Raw genomic sequence first — 17,578 nt, forward strand, 5'->3', positions numbered from 1 at the left:
ACGGAGGAGAGGCAGGTCTTGAGGAACGTGTTGGGACCGGACTTATCCCTGCCTACCATCATCGAGCTTGCGGTGTACGAGGACAACGTCTGGAGAGCCTTCATGGACTTCTGCAGTGCGGTCATGCGTCGCAAGACAGAAGCAGAGAGGGAAAGAGAGCGGCATCCACAGTCCGCTCCATCAAGAAGCAACGCGGGCGGCAATCATCGTGGGACTGGCCAACCCTCGGCCACAACTTCCTGCATGACTCCCGCCCAGGCATTAACGCCACCTGCGAGTACGCGGGTCTTGAGATCAAGACCGCGCCCAAGAGCGCCCACCAGTCGGGCCATCGGTGGAAGAAGTCCGAGGAATAATCCTCCCTCTTCCCAGCCATCAGCCCAACCGGGCACTCACAACGTGTCCTTGAGCCCTTTGGCGTCTAGACCAAGGGCCAGGACACTAAGTTGACACAGTCGGGGAGGGACAACAACATCCCCCTCCCCGTAAGTAATAGACATTCCACGGAGAAGTCAAAAAGGAGATAAACTCCTCCGAATCAAGGAGTAGAGTAAGAGGCGACCCTAGCGAGAAAACAAACTCGCTAAGAAGAAGCATCCGCCGAGATGCAAGTGCGGAGGGGACCGAGAAGTTATACTTCTGTGCATCCTCGGTCTCCCCTCAAGGAAAACGCACTGGGTCAGAGCCCCGACGGGTTTTAGTGGGTAGTGGGCAGGCCTCGACTAGCGAGCCATAAGACCCGACCCCACATACCCCCAGAGAAAGGGGGATGCGTAAAGAGTGCATTTCCGTCGTAAAAAAAAAAAAAAAAAAAAAAAAAGGTTAGGTTAGGTTAGGTTAGGTTAGGTTAGGTTAGGTTAGGTTGGAGTTAGGTTAGGTTAGGTTAAGTTGGGTTTAGGTTAGTTAGGAAGGTTTCCCCCTCTGTAGTGCGCCACCTTGTCGTGGTGAGGGCTAAGGGATCGAATCAACGATCCGCTGGGAAGTGGGACTTGTCAGGGAGGGCCCGGCAGGAGGTTCAGTCCTACTAAAGGCGCACAGTACCTTCCTGGCATTGCACTCCAGGTACATCGCATACTCAGGCCGGGAAGTACACCCTCAGAGGCCACAGAGGCCGTCCCTTTATTAGGACGGTGTAGATCTGTGTTCGGGACGGCGTTCCCGAGGTTCCTGAGCCCGGCGACCACTTCGCCGAGAGGGTGGGTATTATTCCCCCAAGGTGGTAAGGGATGGCGACCCGGAATACAAACGCCCGGCTTGTCAGGGGTCGCGTAGAGGGAGTCTTCTGACTTCCTCCCTGGCAACCTCAGGGGCCACAGGGCCGTCCCTTTATTAGGACGGTGTGAGTCTGTGGTACGGGACTTGGCAGTCCCGAGGTGCCTGAGCCCGCGACCACTTCGCCGAGAGGGTGGGTTTATTCCCCCAAGGTGGTAAGGGAAGGTAACCCGGAATGCAAATCCCGGCCGGCTGGGGCCGCAGGGTGGTCCCCGCCATGCCACCCGGGGTTGGGTAGGGAGGCCTCCCGTTCAAGGGAAGATCCCTTTCTGAGGCATTGCACGCAGGTGCTCCCGCAGCCGAGGTTAGGGATTACCTCTACCCGTTTCCGAGGCGTACGTGGTGCGTTCCTGGGGCGGGTACAGTATACGCACCAGGTTGCACCGGGGTGTGACCCCACGGTCTGGGGGCGTAGGGTGTTCCGGCCCGCGGGCTGGGCACCCCAGGGAGACGTAGGGGTGTTTCGGGCCGCTCGATCTCCGAGGTGGGCCTGGTCACCCCGGGAGAAGGTCGTGACCGCCACGGGGCCGCTCGGACGTATTCCGAGGCGGGGCTCGTGGCGCGTCTCTGGAAGAAAGAAGGGCAGCGCTGGTCGGAGTCGGCAGGGCGGGCACCCAATCGTAGGGAAGGAAAACCCTACAAAAACCATTATAATGGACAATATGGAAATGGCAGATCAACAGGAATCAGTTTTACCGTCTCAGAGGATTCGGACCCTTAGAGACCGGCGTGGTGGGAGTGCCGTCCCGGCTCCTGCCATGTCGTCATCAAACGACGGGCGATCCAGCGCTTGCTCCGCAGGGGCACTGGTGGAGAATGCTACTGCGAACAACAACAGAGATCGGTCCGATCAAGAGGACCGAAACCAGTCTTTTCTTCAGACGGAGAAAGAACCGAGCAGAAAAGCTGCCCCTTTCACGGATACTGACGGGGAGTTATGAGCTTCCGCGCTTAGTTGACATGCAAGTTGTCAAGCGGGCCAATAATAAGAAGAAGACTGGGCCCAAATGTAAGACGTCAGCTGGACAGACGAGTAGAACGCGAAAGAAAATGGATCTATCCGCTCCTTTCAGCAATGTCAGACCGCACGAGTTTTCCCCTCCGCCAGCTGAGACTGGCTTAACTACAGCGACAGAGGACGAAACTCGACTAACATCCAGACAGGTCTCTGCAAATTCGGCTGATCCACAAGAAGAAGATGCCGACACAGACATCATCTGCGTGAACTCATCTGATGCTTCTGATGCTTCCGTGAGAACCACGGCGTCAGGGGCATTCAAGAGAACTAGGAAGAGAAAAGACGACGACACGATTAAGAAGACTCGTCGTACGGCGGATCGCTCTTCCTCTTCCTCCGAGAGATCATTCTTCGGAAATGACGGGAAAAAACGAGGCCGACCACTCGTGACTGGAAAAGGTGCGCAGATTCTCAACATCAGAGCGAAGAATCAAGAGTTGCAATCCTTGAAGGATGAAATAAAGACAATGAGGGAAATAGCCGAAGGAGGATACGATCCCTCAGATTTCAAAGGGAAACGCCGTACAGTAATGGCCGAAAGATTAGAACAGGAAGCCATTGGCTTGCCTGTGAACGCCATGGCGGCCGAAATACTTCAGACGGCGAAGAAAATTGAAGAGGTTGCGGTGAAGTCCAACAACCTGAAAGGCGGCTTTGTTCGGATTCTCAGAGAGGCCGCTTTAAAAATAGAAGTTAACACGGATGCTATGTTTAAGAAGATAGCTCCGCAAGAGAGTGCGACTTCTCAAGAAGTTGAGCAGTTGAAGGAGGAAGTCAACCGGCTGCGGGAAGAGCTACGACAAGCCCGTAGCACTTTAACGCAACCTTCTTCTGTTTCCCAGGCTCCCGGAAATACATCAGAAGACATCGCAATGGAGGTGGAAACAGGAGTTGAGCTGAACAACATCTCCCAGCCCGTCGTGTTGCCTCCCCGAGAAGAGTGGCCTCCAATTATAAGGCCGGCCATCCAGGGGAAGAGCAAAGTTCTTACCGATGACGAGGAGAGGACGATAAAGAGTGTCGTTCTCCCCCCTCGTCGGAAATCAACTAACAGGGACGTAGAGAGCTTGATAGACGGTAAACTGGCAACATTTGCCAAAATATTTCAAGCTCAAATAAAAGACACAATGACCACCTTGATGGAACAGCTCATTCCCCGAGCTTCCGTCGATGGGGCCCGGAAAAACGCCCCCGTGGCACCAACCCCGAAGGATGACACCAAGGGACGCCCGGTTCCCAGGGAGGGAATCAAGGGAAAGAGCCCAAAGACAGGAAAAAGTCGAGGGAAAGGCTTAAAGCCTCTACCTCCACTACCCAGCCGTCTATATCCAAACAGACAGTTGAAGATAAGAGGCCGGCAAAATGGCCTTCAACCGAGAACAAGGCTCTTGGGAAATCTGCCCCGCGTGACGCTGAGGCTGAGACATGGTCTCAAGTCGCTAAACGCGGAACAAATAAGAAGACCAAGCAGTTGCCGAAACCCACGGCTTCTGCTGCACCTACCAAACAAGGAAAGCAGAAGACACAGAAAGGCGGAAGGCTTGCCGCCAATACTGCTACAGCTGGCACTTCCATAGCCCAGCCCAAAGGACCAAGAAAAGAAGAAGAACGAAGAAGAAGAGTTCCCAGGACGTCAGCCGTCGTTCTTTCGGCCCCAGGAGAAGAGTACAACAAGCTGATGGCCGAAGTACGTTCCAAGATCAAGCTGGCAGATCTTGGGATCCAGGAAAAGGTTACAATGAGAACAACAGCCACAGGAGCACTTCTCATTCAGATCCCAGGATCTGAAAATGAGTGTAAGGCCGATGCTTTAGCCAGTGAAATGAAACAGGTACTGGCGCATAAGGAGAACGTTAAAGTCTCCCGCCCCGTCATCACTGCGGACATCCGCGTCTGGCCTCTCGAGCCTTCCATTTCAACAGAGGAAGTAATTGAGGCCATCGTCGACAAAGAGACCTGCCAGCCCAGGAAATTCATCCCGGAAACAAGAGAGTTAACCAATGGCATGAGTAGCCTTTGGCTAAAACTCCCGCTCGCTGCAGCGAAAAAGCAGCAGCGGAAATACGCTCGGAGTTGGGTGGACAAAGGTTAAAATAGCTTTGCTCGAACCTCGTCCACTCCGATGTTTTAGGTGCCTCGAGCGGGGCCATACGAAGGAAACTTGCCCGAACCCGATCGACAGGTCGGGCAAATGCTACAGATGTGCTGAACCAGGGCACACTGCCAGAGAGCGCACATCCGCACCCCGATGTCCAATATGTATGGACATTGGCAGGAAAGCGGACCATGTCTTGGGTAGCAAATCGTGCACTACCCAAAAAAGAAAGGGAAATCCGGTGAGCAGAAAGGATAAGTCTGCTCCCACCGGACAGGCAGCAATGGAGATTGACGTACAACCTCCATCAGACGCGCTGCCTCAAAGAATTCGCTCTCAGGAGGGCCCGGCCTTCAGTCTCTTAATGGCCCTCTCTCTACTCCAAGCAAACGTGTGCCACTCCCGCGCAGCACAGGACTTATTCCTACAAGTGCTTGCGGAGAGTGGCTGTACTCTAGGTGTTGTCTCGGAGCCTCATCGCATCCCGGAAAACCACCCATCGTGGATGCAAGACGACACAGGAACCGTGGCGCTTACGTGGCGATGGTGGCGAGGTGCACCTCCGTGCACCAATGGACGAGGCCGTCGGTTCGCGGCGGTACACTGGGGCCCTGTGGCAGTGGTGGGTACATATTTACCACCATCGGGCTCTATCCAAGATTACGAAGGATGGCTGGAGGAAATTGGTGTCTTTATTGATGGACTTCAACCACTCCCTGTGGTGCTCGCGGGAGACTTTAACGCCTGGTCCACAACATGGGGTTCCCGACAAACCAACAGAAGAGGAAGAACATTAGAAGAATGGGCAGCTACGAGGAACCTGGTACTGCTAAACCAGGGAATGTGCCCACGTGTGCGGCCGCAGGGTGAGTCTATTATAGACTTAACATGGGCCACCCTGCGGCCGCCAACATGGTCCGAAAATGGAAAGTGGCCGACGATCTCGAACACCTGTCAGACCACAGGTACATCCTGTTAGAGCTCGGGGTCCGGGCCACACCCTCCCTGACAAAGAAATACTTCTCTTCAGAGAAAAGATGGGCTCTCAAAAAGTTAAGAGAGGACACGTTTGGAGCCTCTCTTGAGGTATCGTGCTGGAGTAGAGAGAGCCAGTTTCAAGACTCTAGACCCAGCATTGCGAAAGAAGTTGACTGGATGGAGGAGGCTGTTACAAGTGCCTGCGACGTCTCTATGCCGAGGGTCCGACGAACGCCACGTCGTTCTACCTACTGGTGGAATGACGACATCGCGGAGTTGCGTCAAAAGGCCAATATACAACGACGGATTCTTACGCGCTGCCGAAGAAACTCCGAAAGAAGAGCTGCTGCGTTAGAAGACTATAAGACGGCAAGGATGGCTCTACGTGTGGCAATCAGAGAGTCCAAAGCAAGATCTTGGGAAGAACTTATTTCTGATCTAGACGAAGACCCGTGGGGACTGGCATATAAGGTGGTAACAAAAAAGTTAAGACCACCAGCTCCGTCGGTCACGGAGACATTGAGTCCGGTCTTTGTCAAAGAAGTGGTGGATACTTTGTTCCCCAAGGCATGTGTAAGGAATAGAGTCGGCGGCCTGTTTTCAGTCCAAGCTCTCGAGACAGAAGACCCAGAGTTCCCGGAAATAGAAGAGGAAGAGTTTTCTATAGCAGCAAAAAGGAGTTTTAGCGGCAACACCGCACCTGGTCCAGATGGACTACACAAGAAGGTGTGGGCTCTCGCTCTTCAAAAATCGGGAGAGCCTTCGAAATCTGCTAAGCAGATGTCTTCAGGAGGGCGTTTTCCAAGTCAATGGAAAAGCGCGAAACTTGTTCTCCTGAAAAAGAAAGGGAAGGAAGAAGGCTTGCCGTCATCTTTTCGACCAATATGTTTATTGGACGAGGCCGGAAAGCTTCTGGAAAGGATCATTGTAAATCGCCTCGTCCAGCATTTGAATAAAGTAGGCCCAAATCTGAGTAAGGCCCAATACGGTTTTCGGGAGGGACACTCAACGATAGACGCAATTCTGCATTTGAGGTCTCTTACAGAAGAGATAGTATCCCAGGGGGGAGTAGCATTGGCTGTGTTAATAGACATATCAAATGCCTTCAACTCCATCCCCTGGGAAGTTATTAAGGCATCGCTGCGGCGTCATAATGTGCCAATATATTTACAGGCGGCGATAGATAATTACTTCAGAGATAGGAATATTACTTATTTTAATAGAGATAAGCGGTTATGTAAAAGACCGCTGTACCGCGGGGTACCCCAAGGGTCCGTCCTAGGGCCTTTGCTGTGGAATTTGGGGTATAACGCGGTACTTTGTACGGCGCTACCCCCCCGCTGTCACACCATCTGCTACGCAGACGATACCTTGGTGCTGGCCGGGGGAGACAACTACCAAGAAGCACTTTGGAGAGCTGAAATCGCCGCAAAAATCATCTTTGCGGCAATTGAGAGACTGGGACTTAAAGCGGCCCCTGATAAAACCGAAGCCTTATGGTTTTTCGACAAGGCTCAAAGTCCGCCGCCAACGAATTGCGCCATACACATTGACGCTGCTCGCATTGTTCCCAAGCCTACTGTGAAATACTTGGGACTGTACTTGGACGGAAGATGGGCATTCCGCGAGCACTTCACAAGAATTGCGGAGAGGGTAACAACCTGTGCCACCGCCCTCAGGGGCATCTTACCTAATCTAGGAGGACCTAACGGGGCGGCAAGAAGATTGTACGCCAATACAGTGCGCGCCATAGCGATGTATGGTGCGCCTGTATGGGCAGAAGACTTAACAGCTGGCAGGGGAAGCCGTACTCTTTTAGAAAAAGCCTTCCACCCTGTCGCTGTTAGAACAATACGCGCATACCGCACGGTCTCACGTGCGGCGGCTGGAGTCTTGGCAGGCATTCCACCGCCTGATCTTACTGCGACAGAGTACTCCCGCATATTCAGTGCATCACGGAAGTTTGAGCGACGATACGGCGTGCGTCCTAGCACTAGCATCAAAGCGCGTATAAGGCGCTACTACCGCGAGAAGACAATAAAAGAGTGGAAAACACGCTTACGAGCCACTCTAGCATCAGAAGGTGGACGCGTACTTGAGGCCTTTGAGCCGGTACTTGAAGACTGGATCCAACGACACAAGAGGATGGGACTCTCTTTCCATGCGACGCAGCTCTTAACCGGACACGGTTGTTTTGCAAAATACCTACGTCGAATTGGCAAAGAAGAATCGGAGAAGTGCCATCACTGTGAGGCATTCCGGGACGACGCGCAGCACACATTAGAAGAGTGCCCTGCGTGGCGAGACGAAAGGATGGATCTTATCCGGAAGACGGGGCGCGACTTGTCCCTTCCGGCGCTTACAAAGAAGATGGTGGACAACGAGGAGGCACACAACGCCTTCATCATATTCACAGGGCGTGTCATGAGCGCCAAAGAAAACGCCGAACGCCAAAGAAGAGGACAACCGGTAAATATCACCTCCGGCGTAGGACTTACATCGACTTCGGGCAATCAGCCCGCCACAGGCGCCCATCGTGCGCGCCGGGTTGGAGGTAGGGGACGGGCGCAAGCCTCCCCCCTCCTTCCTGGCCCAAACGGTGGCGCCTCTCAACTCGTGCGACGGAGTTCACGCCTGAACTCCAGCGCACAAAGATGACAGCAAGGCGGGGGACGAGTCTCTACCCCCCCGCCAGGTTACAATAACTCAACGGGGGGGCGTCTCTCCCTCGCCTGAAGAAGAGCGAGGCCAGGAATCATTAAGAGGCTGGGGAGCCTCTCCAAGTCTCGCCCTCCAAGAAGTTAATTAGTCGCAAGCCAGACGCGACTATTGTAGAGAAGCCGGCCCGCCATACGAATGCGGGCCCTGCCACTCTAAGTCTAACGAGCGGCAGCGCGGGGGACCCACCCAAGCCATCGGGTGGGTCGGTGCCGGGGAGGTTTGAGATGTATACGCAAGTGATTCCTCAACCTCCCCATCAGTCAACGGCACCACATGCGGGTTAAAGTGGGGGTTTAGTCGGTAGTGGGCAACCTCGCGGCATAAGACCTGAGCCCGACATACCCCTCTCCCTCCCCCAAGGGAGAGGGTATGCGTAAAAGCATTCCCCCACTATAAAGGTTAGGTTAGGTTAGGTTAGGTTTCCCTCAGGGGCCACAGATGCCGACCCTTTATTAGGTCGGTGTAGGTCTGTGGTACGGGACTTGGCGGTCCCGAGGTACCCGAGCCCGGCAACCACTTTGCCGAGAGGGAGGTTTATTCCTCCCAAAGTGGTAAGGGATGGCGACCCGGAATCAAACGCCCGGCTTGCCAGGGTCGTGAGGAAGTCTTCTGACTTCCTCCTGGCAACCTCAGGGGCCACAGATGCCGACCCTTTATTAGGTCGGTGTAGGTCTGTGGTACGGGAATCGGCGGTCCCGAGGTACCTGAGCCCGGCAACCACTTTGCCGAGAGGGTGGGTTATATTCCCCCCAAGGTGGTAAGGGATGGCGACCCGGAATTCAAACGCCCGGCCTGCCGGGGTCGATAGGGAGGATTAGTTCCTCTTCCGGCGGTTGGTTGGGGGTTGGGGGTTGGGGGTTGGGGGTGTTTTCCTTTTCCTCCTTTCCTTTCCTTCCCTTCCTGTCCCGCTCAGTCTGAGCGGTGTGTACAGGTGTGGGGCCGCTCGAACGTATTTCGAGGCAGGGTCCACACGCCGTGAGGTCAAGGAGTCGGCCAGGCCGGGGTCGTTAGGGTTGGTACCCCACCGGCCTAGGGGAGTAAACCCTACACAAATCATCATTGTTAAAAGAATGAAAATGTCGGCCAATAATGATCAAAACTTACCGCCTCAGGGAGAACGGACTCCCAGGGACCGGCGCGAGGGGGATACTGTCCCAGTCCCCCTTCCGTCGTCATCGCACGATGGGCCACCTGCCGCTTGCCCCGCAGGGGTGGCAGGAGAATCAGCTACTGCGTATAGTAGCAGCGGTAAGGCGAAGAGGGCCGAGAAGCCAGGGCCGGCCTCTTCCAAGAAAGAAGGAGGGGACGCCTTCCCCTTCCATTCTTCTCCTCTTCCGGGTCGACACGCGCCGGCGTCAAGAGCGGGGTCTAGGGCAAGTTCGCCCACCCCCTCTATTACATCGATAGACGCATGTTCAGACGTCCAGTTCCTATCGGGGGTAGATGAGGACTCCTCGATGGACGTCTCCTTCACTTCCTCTGTCAGCGGGAAAAGGAAGAGAGGCCGCCCGCCAACAACAGGAGAGTATGTTGGGCTGGCTGATGCTAAAATACGCCTTTTAGAGGCTGAGCAGAAGGTTAGAGAAGAGGCAGAGGTACAGGAGATTATTAATCCTGCCTCTGACCTCCCTTTAAAAATCCGCGAAACAGCGGACAATATGGTAGAGGGCTTCATTTCCGAATTTAGAGATGCCCCTCTGGAGGACCTTACGGCTCGGGTGTTGGAGAGCCAGGAGCAAGTCCTCAAGGTCGCCAACGTTTCAAAAGGACTTAAGGGCACACTTTCCAAAGCCCTTAAGAAGGCGGCATGCGTGACTCGAGCCAGTGCCACCATCATGGCTACGAGGTCACTAGGAAGATCCAGCGCGAACGTTAATCCCGAGCTCCAGTCTTTAGCCAGGGAACTCGAGGACGCGCGGAAAGAGATACGGAACCTCCGTGAGGAGGTCCGTACCCTTAGAAGCAGGGCAGCTGAACTGCCCAGGAGGGACTTATGCGGATCGCCAAAATCACCAGGCAAGAGCGGCCGAAGATCACCTCCTCCTGCGGTCTCCCCGGAGAATACCACAACTCCGGGTAGAGCTAGGGCTCGCGACACGAGACCCAAAGCTCCAAGAGTAGCTTCACCTACGGAAGACGAAGCTGAAGAGGCCCTAATCCAAAAATTGGATGGCCTCTTCAGCAAGTGGTTTGAGAGGAGATTTGGGGGGTTGCCACCGCCGTGTCCACCTGTGGCGGGAACAGATTCAGAGGCGCCCTCCTTTCCTAATTCCTCAAAGGAAGGAAAAGTACTCAGAAGGCGCTTAAGTCTGCCCCTTCTTCCACCCAAAGGGTCAACATGGCGACCCCTTCATCTACAAGGAGACAAACAAGTGTCTCCTTTAAGAGCGGCGAGGGAAAAAGTAAATCCCGCTCTTCTTCTAGCGGGAGAACCGCGTCCTCTGCTAAAAAAGGACGCAAGGAGAACAAGGGCGGAGACCGCGCCCTTATGCCCCCACCTTCCTTGCCTGCAAGAGATGCAGCCGGAACTAGGGCACGAGATTCATCCACCGAAAAGTGGACGACGGTAATTGGCCGCAAAGCTAAAAAGGCCGAAGTCAAGGCCAAGAAGAAGACTACCTCCCCTGCACAGGCTTTGCAGCCCAAGGGGACTAATAAGGGCAATAGGCCTATTAAAAGCTCCGCACAAAAAGCGGAAGGTGCCGAAAAATGCGGCAGTAACGGTGTCCTGCCCAGCAGATACATACGCTGAGGTGATGAGACACGTTAAATCCAAGGTCAACTTGGATGATTTAGGAATCCCAGGCCTCAAATCAAGGCGCGCGCTGACTGGCGCTATTATATATGAAGTTCCGGGAGTGGATGGGGCGTCAAAGGCGGATGCCTTGGCAGACGCGATCAAGACGGCGGTGAAAGAGCGAGAGGACGTGCGAGTTGCGCGTCCTGTCAAAATGGCGGAATTTAGAGTCCGCGGTTTGGACGACTCCGCCACCAGCGAGGAGGTGGTAGCAGCCATCATCAAGGTGATTTCCTGTGACCCATCCCAAATCAGGGTCGGAAAGTTCCGCGACTCTAACGACGGCCTATACACGTCAGTCGTCCGTTGCCCGGCCATCGTGGCGAACAAGATGGTCGCGGAGAAGAGGGCAAAAGTCGGGTGGACAATGGCCCGATTCGAGTTGTTACGCGAGCGCCCCCTGCAATGCTTCAAATGCTTGCAGGGGGGCCACGTCCGTAGTCGATGCCCTGTACCCGAGGACCGGTCGAATTGTTGCTTCCGGTGCGGGGCATCAGACCACAAAGTAGCCGAGTGTGAGGCTACGGCCCCGAGTTGCCCCCTCTGTAAAAAAGCGGGTCGCAACTCGGGCCATAAGATGGGGGCCCGCCTGTTTTCCCAAAGCCAGGGCGGTGTCCAGGAGAAAAGGCAGCTAAGGCGCCTATAACCCTTCCGCTCCTTCTCCTGTTGATTCGGCTCCTGCTGCAGCTCCTGTTGAGCAAATGGAGGTTGAGGAAAGTCATCCCCCTCCAAAAGAGCAGCGCCCCAAGAGGTGCCGGCCAGTGAGCCGCTAGAGTTCACAGCTCGGAGGAAGCTGATACGGCCCAGCCTTCACATCCTTAGTGCTGCAGGCCAATCTAAACCACGCTCGCCAGGCGCAAGATTTATTTGTGCATACACTGGCTGAGCGTGGCTGCGGGATAGGTATCGCCGCGGAGCCCTATTACATTCCCCCTCAGCATTCTAGTTGGGTAGGGGACATCTCTGGCTCCGTGGCGATAACATGGACAAGTCATACCCGCCTTGCGTGTCTGAGGCGCATGGGCGGGATGGGTTAGTGTTAGGTGGGGAGACGTCACATTTATAGGCGTCTATTTGTCCCCAGCCATCAGTCTTGTTGACATTGAGACCAGACTTGATGAGCTGGGTGATTTTATAAGATCACGTTCCCCTCGTCCACTGCCGGGGACTTTAATGCAAAGTCCCCGGACTGGGGAGGTGCAGTGGGACCGCCGCGGTGGACTCGTGGCGACTGGGCGGCTGCTCGGTCCTATTGATCAACCAGGGGGCCGAGAGCACATGTGTTGCGTGGAGGGAGTGTCGACTTGACGTGGGCTTCCCCTCTGCGAGGATTAATATCAAGCTGGCAGTATTGACGGACTGTGAGACCTTTCCGACCATCAATACATATCAATGAGGTGTCCACAGCTCCGCCACACCTCCTTCTCCTCATCCTTCATCGGAATAGGCCGAGAAGACATAAATGGTTGTGCGCCAATAAATAAACTCTCTGCGGCCTTGGAGGCCCAGACGTGGGCAATGTTCCCGCGGAGAGCGTATCAGGCGATGGAGTGGCTCACGATGCGTTAGAAAGTGTTTGTAACACATGCATGCCACGGGCCACTCCCTCGCCCTTCATTTGGGGCTTACTGGTGGACGGAGGACGTCGCGGTCTTGCGGTCTCCGTTCGGGCCCGCCGAGTCTTTCATGCTCGGCGCAGAAGACGTGCTTCCCAGGAAGAAATATTGGTGCTTACGAGAATTCAGCGCTGCTCGCCGCTCTTAGGGCCGCAATACGCCACGCCAAGGACCAGGCATGGCAGGAATTACTAGACACCGTGGAGGAGACCCTGGGGCCGCCATATAAGATCGTAACAGGCCGACTCGCCCCAGGGCCTCCGGTAGTTGAGTCCTTGGATCCTGCCTTGGTCCAGGACGTGGTAAGCTCCTTATTCCCTCCTGATCCTTGTGGAATTCGTCACCCGGTGTCCGTCCCTCTGGGCACTCCAACACCAGATTGGGACGAAGACGGGTACCGGGTGAGCGTGGAAGAGTTAGCCAGGGTGGCAAAAAAGGTCAGGCGTAACAAAGCGCCTGGACCTGACGGAGTTCCCGGGGTGGTCTTGTTGGCATCGCTAAGCCACTTGGCCCCCCGGATCTGCCGCATATTGCGGCTACTGAGGGAAGGAGTATTCCCCTCAGCTTGGCAGCAGGCAAACCTCGTCTTGCTGCCAAAAGAAGGTAAGCCTGCGGGGCTCCCATCCTCGTACAGGCCTATTTGCCTACTGGATGAGGTAGGCAAACTTTATGAGAGGATTATCGCCGGCCGCCTCATCCAGTGGGCGACGAGAAACGGCAGCATAGTGCATGATGCACAATATGGTTTCCGCGAGGGCCGGTCAACGATCGACGCTATAGCGTCTGTCCGGTCCCTCGCGGAAGAGGTAACAAGTGAGGGGGGGGTGTTGCTGGCAGTGTCATTGGATATAGCCAATGCCTTCAACACCCTCCCCTGGCAGGTGATAAGTGAAGCCCTCTCCTCTTCCTTTTTCCCTTCCTATCTCCGCTGCGTAGTAGATTCCTATTTTAATAATAGAGTACTTAGTTATATCGACCGTGAAGGTCGACAAGTTACATGTCGTATTGAACGCGGGGTTCCACAGGGCTCGGTTTTAGGCCCATTATTGTGGATCCTCGCGTTCGATAAAGTTTGCGAGCAGTACTTCGGGCTGCAGCGTGGTGTTATGCTGACGACACTTTGGTGCTGGCCGGGAATTGACTGGGAGGAAGCCCAGTACTTGGCGGAAGTCGCCACACATAATTGTGGCAACTATTAAAGGCATGGGCCTTAGGTGGCGGCTAATAAGACGGAGGCTATGTTTCATGTACCTCCGTCGGCCGCCCACCACCACCGATTACGGTTGATGGCACTCCCGTCCAGGTGGGGACAAACATTAAGTATCTTGGCTCATCTGGACGGGAGTTGAAGTTCGGCGAACATTTCGCCAGGGTGGCCCCCTGGATGAGTCGGGCTGCAGTTACTTTGGGCCGGTTAATGCCCAACCTGGGGGCCCCAGTTAGTGTGCGACGATTGTACGCGGCAGCTGTCCGCTCCATCGCCCTCTATGGGGCGCCTATATGGGCGGACAAGCTGCCACGAGATAAAAAAAGCCTGGCCAGTCTCCGCCAGGCAGAAAAAAGATTAGCGGTGCGGGTTGCCCGCCTTTATAGAACTACAGCTGCCAATGCGGCAGCTGGCGGGCATCCCGCCCATCGAAGTGGAGGCGATGTCCTACGCTGAAAGATACAAGCGTAGGACCGCCATGCTCCGCCGTGGAGTTGTACCCGGCGGTAGCGCTGGGGACTGCGCCAGGACACGCGGCGCGTTATGTTGAGAGTTGGGAGGGTTGATTATAAATGCCCCCGGCGCTCCTGGTAAGGAGTTTTGGACGCCGTTCGCCCTTGCTTTAAAGATGGGTGAACGGAGTCCTACAACAGGGCGGTATGCCCTTTAGGGCGGCACAGGTGGTCACCGGACATGGTGTTTTCGGTGACTACCTGTGCCGCATTGGTAAGGAGCGCACCCCAGCTTGCTGGGAGTGCGGTAAGGACCGGGACTCGGCGGATCACACGCTCGCCGAGTGCCCGGCCTTTGAGGAGGAACGGCGCGAACTAATTGCGGCCGTTGGAAGCGATCTCTCCCTCCCGGCGGTAGTTAAAGCCGTCGCGGGGGGAGAACGGCCAAGGAAGGCCTTTGTCTCCTTCTGCGAGAAAGTTATCTTGCAGAAGGAGACCAACGAAAGGATCCGGCGGGGGGAGATTGCCCCGCCGGCATCCCAACAAGATGTTGCGCCTGTAAGGCGCGGACGTAGAGGCGTCGCGGCGCATTTGCGCCAGAGGTGAGGAGATGGGGGGGTGAGCACGGTCTAAGGACCAAGTAGCTCAGCCCCCCCAGATAGTGAGAGGCGGAAATGGCCCTTTTTAGGGCCAACTAAACGGCCCATTTCTGGGCCCACCATACTTAGCCCTTTTCAGGGCTCGGGTTAGGCGGGCGCGCGCCGGTGTCTCCGGGGGACGGGCAACCCAACAGCTCCCGTAAGGGTGAGGGTTGTTCCGCTCCTTCGGGGCGCCGGCCGCGTTCTTAAAGGTGGAGGGGTGGCATCACAGGTGGTTGGGAACCACCTGCAACCCCCTCGCCCACGTGGGCGTTGGCGAGAGGCGGTGGCCTTCGTCAAGTTACAGGATGGTGGCCCGGCCAAGTCTAATGGCCGGGCGCCGGGGACTTCCTTAGCCTCTAAGGAAGGGCCCCCGGCCGAGTGACCCCATCTGGGGGTCTTTGGCGATGGGCGGGAGGTGCGGAGTTTGTACTGTGATCATAGTTCCCGTGCCTCCCGCTTATCATTGCCTGCGCTAGGCCGCCCGTGTGGTTTTAGTGGGTAGTAGGCAGCATGTTTGCATAAGACCTGAGTCCCACATAACCCCCGGAGTTCCCAAACCGGGGGTATCCGTAAAAGGATTTCCACACGTTAAAAAAAAAAGGTTAGGTTAGGTTAGGTTAGGTTAGGTTAGGTTAGGTTAGGTTAGGTTAGGTTAGGTTAGGTTAGGTTAGGTTAGGTTAGGTTAGGTTAGGTTCCCTCAGGGGCTGGATGCCGACCCTTTATTAGGTCGGTGTAGGTCTGTGGTACGGGACTTGGCGGTCCCGAGGTACCCGAGCCCGGCAACCACTTTGCCGAGAGGGTGGGTTTTATTCCCCCAAGGTGGTAAGGGATGGCGACCCGGAATTCAAACGCCCGGCCTGCCGGGGCCGTTAGGGGGATTTGTTCCCTTCCGGCGGGTGGTGTGGGGGTTGGGGGGTTAGGGGTTTCCTTTTCCTTTCCTTTCCCTTCCTTCCCCTGTCCCGCTCATTTTTGAGCGGTGTGTACGGGCGTGAGGCCGCTCGGACGTACTCCGAGGCGGGGCTCACGCGCCGTGGTTTGAGTTGGTGGACCGTTCGGGGCCGCTCGAACATATTTCGAGGCGGGGCCCGACGGTCGGTGTTGGTATCGGGCAGGCCGGGCTCGTCAGGGTTGGCACCCAACCGGCCTAAGGGAAGGAAAACCCGAGACAAACCAAATTTCAATGATTTAATTATGGCAGAGCACAGTAAAAAGACGACGAATTTACCGTCTCAGGGGGGTCGGATCCCCAGAGACCGGCGAGAGGGGGGGGTGCTGTCCCAGCCCCCCTCCCGTCGTCATCCAACGATGGGCCACCTACCGTTTGCCCCGCAGGGGCGGTAGGGGGAAGCAGCGACTGCGAAGGGGCCCGATAGACCAGGCCCCGCGTCCTTCAAGCAAATGAGGGCAAGGTCGGGGGGGCCATCACCTTCCCCCTCACCTTTAATGGGACGGCACCAATCTAGGAGGGTGTCACCGTCGCCGTCGGTCGCGTCAAACACAACGGCCGATATTTACACGGACGACGTGTTTGTGTCTGGTGCAGAGGACTCAGACGTCTCGTTAGACATGTCCGGATCGTCTAAATCCGGATCGCGAAAAAGAGGGCGTCCCCCTACAACCGGGGATTATGTTGGCTTGGCGGCTGCCAAGCTAAGAGTAGTGGAGGCGGATCGGAGACTGGCGGATCTCGAGGAGAAAAGGAATATCCTCGACCCCTGCACGCCCTTGCCGCCCAAAATTAGAGAGACGGCGGAGGAAACGGTGGAGCATTATTTAGAAGAGCTCAAAAATGCTCCAACCGGGGACATTTTGTCCCAAGCGTTCCAAGACGTGGAACAAGTCTTGAGGGTCTCCAGCGTCTCCAAAGGACTCAAGGGAACGCTGGCGAAGGCCCTCAAGACATCGGCCTGTCGCGTCCGCGCTGGAGTGACCATCCTCTCCACGCGGAATATAACAACAGCCGGAGAGGGACAAGGATCCGAGCTCCTTATATTATCCAAGGAGCTCGAACAAGCGCGCAGGGAGATTAAAAACCTGCGCGAGGAGGTAAAAGCGTTAAGAGGGAGGGCATCGGAGTTGCCAACCTCCAGAACATCCCCTCCTATTTCCCCGGTTGTATCAGGAAGAGGGAAGTCCCCTAATAGTAGAGGCAGTGGACAATGCCACTGCAGGGTCCCAAAGGGAGACATCGCGGGGAAAAGAAATTCTCCCCCCGCGATCGGAATGGCCCCCGGCGGTGAGGCCGCAAATTCAAGGGAAGTCGAGAATTATTCCCGACTCACCGCCGAGAAGTGAGGGAGCCGAGGAGGCGATGATGAGCCGTCTCGACTCTCTCTTTGAGAGATGGCTGAGGAGAAAGTTTGGGGACTCTGCCCCCCTCCCTCCTCAAGCCAAAGGTAAAAGTAGGGATCCTTCCGCATCAAAGAAGGGGGCGGAAAAAAGGGCTGAAGTTCAAACTTCAAAAAAGAGGAAGCCCAAAGGCGGGAAACAAAGTAAGGCGAACAAAGGGGAGACCGACACGGACGTGTCTCTAATGCCTCCCCCCTCAACGCCATTACCGCCCAGGAAATCGAGGAGGACAGCCTCCCAAAGCTCTGCGTCTAGAGCCACTTCCGCCCCAGCCGAAGCGTGGGCCAAAGTGGTTGGACGCAAGAGAGGAGAGAGAGGCCAGGTCTTTGGCCAATCCCACGTCGCGACCTCCACCCAAGAAGAGCGGAGGTACGCCAAAAGCCCCCCTAAGAGGGACCTTCAGGACGCGGGAGAGACCGCCAACCGGCGCAA

This window comes from Cardiocondyla obscurior, unplaced genomic scaffold (assembly GCF_019399895.1).
Source record: "Cardiocondyla obscurior isolate alpha-2009 unplaced genomic scaffold, Cobs3.1 scaffold48_0_253740, whole genome shotgun sequence".
Taxonomy (NCBI): domain Eukaryota; kingdom Metazoa; phylum Arthropoda; class Insecta; order Hymenoptera; family Formicidae; genus Cardiocondyla; species Cardiocondyla obscurior.